The sequence below is a fragment of the Schistocerca gregaria genome, chromosome 8, assembly GCF_023897955.1.
Source record: "Schistocerca gregaria isolate iqSchGreg1 chromosome 8, iqSchGreg1.2, whole genome shotgun sequence".
In the NCBI taxonomy this organism is placed as follows: domain Eukaryota; kingdom Metazoa; phylum Arthropoda; class Insecta; order Orthoptera; family Acrididae; genus Schistocerca; species Schistocerca gregaria.
Genome location: NC_064927.1, coordinates 363,952,118 through 363,958,796, shown reverse-complemented (window position 1 = coordinate 363,958,796; position 6,679 = coordinate 363,952,118). Strand labels below are relative to the sequence as shown.

At 46.3% G+C, this 6,679-nt stretch overlaps 1 pseudogene; it reads right to left on the bottom strand.

The window, feature by feature from the left end:
• Positions 1–6,234: 6,234 nt before the first annotated feature.
• On the bottom strand, positions 6,235–6,352 carry LOC126285703 (5S ribosomal RNA; annotated as a pseudogene).
• Between the last annotated feature and the right edge of the window lie 327 nt (positions 6,353–6,679).

Here is a 6,679-nt window from a genome sequence, read left to right as displayed (position 1 = left end):
TCGTATTTTTCATGGAGAGGGCTTGCACATCTTGTAGTTTTGCATGGAACTATCACAGCACAGGCCTACACTGAGGTTTTAAGCACCTTCTTGCTTCCTACTGTTGAAGAGCAATTCGGGGATGGCGATTGCATCTTTCAACGCGATCGAGCACCTGTTCATAATGCACGGCCTGTGACGGACCGACAATAACATCCCTGTAGTGGACTGGCCTGTACAGAGTCCTGACCTGAATCCTATAGAATATCTTTGGGATGTTTTGGAACGCCGATTTCGTAGCAGGCCGCACCGACCGACATCGATACCGCTCCACAGTCCGCCTCCGGTAGCTGAATGGTCAGCGTGACGGATAGTCAATCCTCTGGGCCCGGGTTCGATTCCCGGCTGGGTCGGGGAATTTTGTCCGCCCAGGGACTGGGTGTTGCACTATCCTCATGATCATCCTATCATCCCCATCGACTGCAGGTCGCCGAAATGGCGTCAAATTGAAGGAGCGGCACCCGGCGAACGGCCTTCCCGACGGGGGCCCTAGCCATACGGTTCAATAAATACCTCTCCTCAGCGCAGCACTCCGTGAAGAATGGGCTGCCATTCCCCAAGAAACTTCCAGCACCTGGTTGAATGTATGCCTGCGAGAGTGGATTATGTCATCAAGGCTAAGGGTGAGCCGACACGATATTGAATTCCAGTATTATCGATGGATGGCTCCATGAAATTGTTAGTCATTTTTAGCCAGGTGTCCGGATACTTTTGATCACATGGAGTATGTTCCAAAATGCCGAGCATATTTTCGAGATTCTTTTGGAGTTCATTCCTTGGCTTCTATTCTAAATTAGCGTTTACATACATACTGCGCAAGCCATCGTATGGTGCGTGGCGGTGGGTAACTTACACCACTACTAGTCATTGCTTTATCTGTTCCACTCGCAAATAGAGCGGGGGAAAAATGATTGTCTTTGTGCCTCCATGAGAGCTCTAATGTCTCTAATCTTACGTGAAATGTACTTTGGTGGCACTAGAATCGTTCTGCAGTCAGCCTCAAGAGCCAGTTCCCTAAATTTTCTCAATAGCGCTCCTCGAAAAGAACGTCGCCTCCCTAGTGATTCCCATTTGAATTCCAGAAGCATCTTTATAACACTTACGTGTAGTTAGAATCTACCGGTAACATATCTAACAACCCACCTCTGAATTGTTTCGATGTCTTCCTTTAAGCCGACGTGATTCGAATCCTAAACACTCGAACAGTAATCAATACTGGGTCACACTAGCATCCTATTTGCTGTCTCCTTTACAGATGGATCACACTTCCCTAACATTCTCCCCATAAACTGACGTCGACCATTCGCCTTCCCTTCTTCAGTCCTTACACGCTCATTCCAATCCAAATTAATTTGCAACGTTACGACTTGATATTTAATCGACGTGACTGTTTCAAGAAGCACACTAATGTTTAAATGTTCAAATGTGTGTGAATTCCTAAGGGACCAAACTGCTGAATTCATCGCTCCCTAGACTTACACACTATTTAAATCAACTTAATCTAACTTATCCTAGGAACAATACACACTCCCATGCCCGTGGGAGGACTCGAACCTCCGGCGGGAGGGGCCGCGCAGTCCGTGACATGGCGCCTCTAACCGAGAGGCCATTCCGCGAAAGCACACTACTAATGATGCATTCGAACATGGTGAATACGTTTCTCCTACTCGTCAGCATTAACTTACATTTCCTGCATTTAGAGTTAGCTGCCATTCATCACACCAACTAGAAATTTTGTCTAAGTCATCGTGTATCATTCTTCAGCCACTCAAGGACGACACCTTCGCGTACGTCACAGCATCATAAGCAAACAGCCGTACACTGCTGCTTACCCTGTCCGCCAGGTAATTTATGAACGTAGAAAATAACAGCGGTCCTATCACATTTCGCCGAGGCCCTCCCATTGGTGATAGAAAGTTAGTCAAGCCTTTTGAAAAGCCCTTGGTCTAGGGACCATTTGTATCAAAACCGAAAGGCGGATTCCAAGACGGCTACGCACAGCAAACGGCTGAAATTTATACTATACATTCCTAAGATCAAGATCTTTAATTCAGGTGGGGTAAATACGCACGTGAAATCCGATATGAGATGAGATCTAAATAATAAATAATGGCACCAAATCTCTCAAATTTTAACGTTATACTTTTGAGGCATTTATCTAGAAGAGTCAACTTCCCGTTTTCAAAACATGGCCTTTTGGGTACCAAAACCTTGCCACAGGCTCCAAGATGGGTATGCACAGCAAACGGGTGTAATTTTTACCTTATATTCCTAAGATCCCAACTCGAACGATCTCGAAACTGTTCTTAATATCTTTATCCGTTTCCGGGACACAGAGCTTTAAATTTACCCTACCTGTACGCGTAAAAATCGCACGTAATATTCGGTGGGAGGCGAAAACGTAGTTTATGAAGTGTCGTAACACGGATAAATATGCTGTAATGTGTCTCCGTTATCGTAGTAGTAGTAGTAGAGTGGTTTGGGCGCACGACAGCAAGGTCTTCAGCGTCCGTTATCATCAGAAGCGTTCTTTCTGGGAACGCCATGTCCTAGTACTGAAACACACGCAAAATTTTTGCACACGGAAAAAACGAATGATTTTCATATTAGGTACATTATGCTGCTGCCTTCTGCCAGGTACTTCAGATCAGCGACCTCAGTAGTCTTTAGACATCGTGAGAGAGCAGAATGGGGCGCTACGCTGAACTCAGGGACTTCGAACGCGGTCAGGTGATTGGGTGTCATTTGTCACACGTCTGTACGCGACATATCCACGCTCCTAAATATAACTAGGTCCACTGTTTCCGACGTGATAGTGAAGTGGCAACGTGCAGGGAAACGTACAGCACAAAAACGTACAGGCCGACCTTGTCCGCTGACTAACAGAGACCGCCGACAGTTGAAGAGGGTCGTAACGTGTAATAGGCAGACATCTATCCACACCATAACACAGGAATTTCAAACTGAATCAGGATCCACTGCAAGTACTATGACTGTTAGACGGGAGGTGAGAAAATATGGTTTTCATTGTCGAGCGGCTGCTCATAAGCTACACATCATGCCGGTCAGTGCCAAACGACGCCTCGCTTTGTGTAAGGGGCGCAAACATTGGACAATTGTCTGTGGAAAAACGTTGTGTTGAGTGACGAATCACGGTACACAATGTGGCGATCCGATGGCAGGGTATGGTATGGAGAATGCCAGATGAACGTCATCTGCAAGCGTGTGTAGTGCCAAAAGTAAAATTCGGAGGCGGTGATGTTATGGTATGGTCGTGTTTTTCGTGGAGGGGGCTTGCACCCCTTGTTGTTTTGCGTGGAACTATCACAGCACAGGTCTACATTGATGTTTTAAGCACCTCCTTGCTTCCCACTGTTGAAGAGCAATTCGGGAATGGCGATTACATCTTTCAACACGATCGAGCACCTGTTCATAATAAACAGCCTGCAGCGGAGTGGTTACACCATAGCAACATCTCTGTAATGGACTGGCCTCCACAGTCCTGACCTGAATGATATAGGACACATTTGGGATGGTTCAAATGTCTCTGAGCACTATGGGACTTAACATCTATGGTCATCAGTCCCCTAGAACTTAGAACTACTTAAACCTAACTAACCTAAGGACATCAAACAACACCCAGCCATCACGAGGCAGAGAAAATCCCTGACCCCGCCGGGAATCGAATCCGGGAACCCGGGCGTGGGAAGCGAGAACGCTACCGCACGACCACGAGATGCGGGCACACATTTGGGATGTTTTGCAATGCCGACTTCGTGGCAGGCCTCACCGACCGAAATCGATACCTCTCCTCAGTTTCGCACTCTGTGAAGAACGGGCTGCCATTCCCCTAGAAAACTTCCAGCACCTGATTGAAAGTATACCTGCGAGAGTGGAAGCTGTCATCAAGGCTAAAGCAAGGCACAACGCCGTACTGAATTCCAGCATTTCCGATGGAGTGCTCCAACAACTTGAAAGTAATTTTCAGCCATAGATCCGGATACTTTTGATCACTTAGTGTATATACTAGCTGACAGTTCTGTTAACATCTCGAATCGTAAGTCCGAGAAAATATTTTCTCGTTCTGTATCTTTTGGTTAAAAATCTTTTTCTCTCCACCTACACCAAGAGAAATGTTTAAGCAAAGGTTTTGTGCAGTTACACCTTATTGCACTACACAAGTTTTACACAAATTTTTGTTAATCGGCCCATTCTAACCGCTACTACAGATAGATTTATATCTGCATTACATCAGCATCTACATACATTTATCCAATAGGAGTATCGACGAGCTGAGGACGTATCCAGCGAAGTAATCTACATCTACGTACGTACTCGGCAAGCCACAGTACGATGTGTGGCGGAGGGTACCACGTACCACTACGAGCCAGCCGTTTCGTTTCCTGTTCCATTCTAAAATAGAGCGAGGGAAAACGATTACGTATAAGCCTCTGTACGAGCCCATCTCATCCTTAAGCGAAATGTAAGTTGGCGGCCGGAGAATCGATATGCAGTCGGCGTCAATTGCCGGTTCTCTAAATTTCCGCAATAATACCTCGCGGACAGAACGTCGCCTTCCTTGCAGGGATTACCGTTTGAGTTCACCAAGCGTTTCTGTAATAGTTGCTTGTTGATCGAACTTACCGGTAACACTCCTGAATTGGTTCGAATTCTCCCTTTAGTCCGACTTGGTGGGGATCCCAAACAGTCGAGTAGTACTCAAGACTGGGTCACACTAGCGTTCTACGCGCCGTCTCCTTTGTGGAGGACGCACATTTACCCAAAATCCTCCCAATAAAACGAGGTCGAGCATTCACCTTCCCGATTACCAACCTGAAGTGCTCATTCCATTTCATATCATCGCCTTGAAAACATTACGCCTAGATATTTAATCAATAAGACTGTGTCCAGCTGCACAACACTGCTCACTCTGTATTCGAATGCTACATGATTGTTTCTTCTATTCATCCTAATTAACTTATATTATTCTCCATTTAGAGCAAGCTGCCATTCGTCGAACCAACCAGAAATTCTGTTTAAGTCGCGCTGTATCCTCCTACAGTCACTCAACGACGACACCATCCTGTACGGCACAGCGTCATCAGCAAACAGCTGTAAACTGCTGCTATCTCCGTTCGGCAGATCATTTATGTATACAGAGAATAAGAGTGCACCTATCACACTCCCCTGAGGCACTCCTGTCCCTGATGACCACTCGCAGTCAAAGACACCGTACTGGGTTCTATTACTTAAAGTCTTCGAGCCACCCACGTATCTGGGAACTTAATCCGTATGATATAGGGACATAAAATCCTGTCTGAGGCCTGCGATCATTTTATGTTAATAATTGGCAACCAGTGCTGTGCAATTGCAATAAAGTCATGAGATGTTCAATTGACTCTTTTATCAGAACATGTTACGCGTTCGCGATTACACCCATCTTCAGACATCTGTTACAAAAAAGTACAAAACGTAAGTGAACAGCACACTCAACACGTCTCAATGTTAGAGAAAATGAGATCGGGTCATATGAGTTACATACCACAAACTTCATTTCCTTCCTAACCATCCAGGCGTACAGCCTTGACGACTCAAAGAAAGTGTCCAATAACATATGACTATAACTGCGACATAAGCAGTCTTGAAACAGACCGTATACTGACGCTAAACAAGTCAACTAGCAACGAAGCGCACTCGGTAGGGGGCGCTGCATGGTCATGTGCTCCATACGTTCACATGTAATTTAATAATAGTATACTCAGCACGTAACATCTAACAGGGTGTGATTACGACTAGCTACGGAATGGTACTTCCGTGCACACTAAAGGATTAAAGAAATTATTTTTTTAGACTCCAAAATTTTTACATTGCCATGCTATTCATGTAGCCAGCTGTGGCACTAAGCACAACTCAAACCAAATGTCAATATCAAAATAAATAATAGGGGGGGGGGGGAGTTCCTTCATGAATAAACCTTTCAGCCTCCCAAAAAGTATAGCACTCCGTCTTCAGGCCACGAGTGGCCCATCGGGACCAACCGACCGCCGCATCATCCTCAGCTTAGGATGCGGATAGGAGGGCCATGTGACCAGCACACTGCTCTCCCGGTCGTTATGATGGTTCTCTTTGACCGGAGCTGCTACTATTCGGTCGAGTAGCTCCGCAATTGACTTCACGAAGCTGCACCCCGAAAAATGGCAACAGCGCATGGCGGCCCGGATGGCCACCCACCCAAATGCTGACCAGGCCCGACAGCGCTTAACTTCGGTGATCTGACGGGAACCGGTGTATCCACTGCGGCAAGGCCGTTGCCCTCTAAAAAGAATACCACCAAATAAAATACAACCAACATTATGCATCATAAACGAAACCCCTGTGATCAGCTCGAGTACGCAAACGTCTTAGGCACCATCTGTTAAAGCCAACGGCAACTACGTCGGCGGCAGCCATCCGCCTATCGGATTACAGCCAAGTGATATTCATCGGCCATGAGTGTCTAAATAGAATCCTTCGAGCAACAACTTACACCCCTCTAACAAAAAGTTTAATGGTGTGAGGAAGAACGCCGGCCGGGGTGGTACAGTGTGGAAACGCGTGACTGCCACGGTCGTAGGTTCGAATCCCTCCTCGGGCATGGATG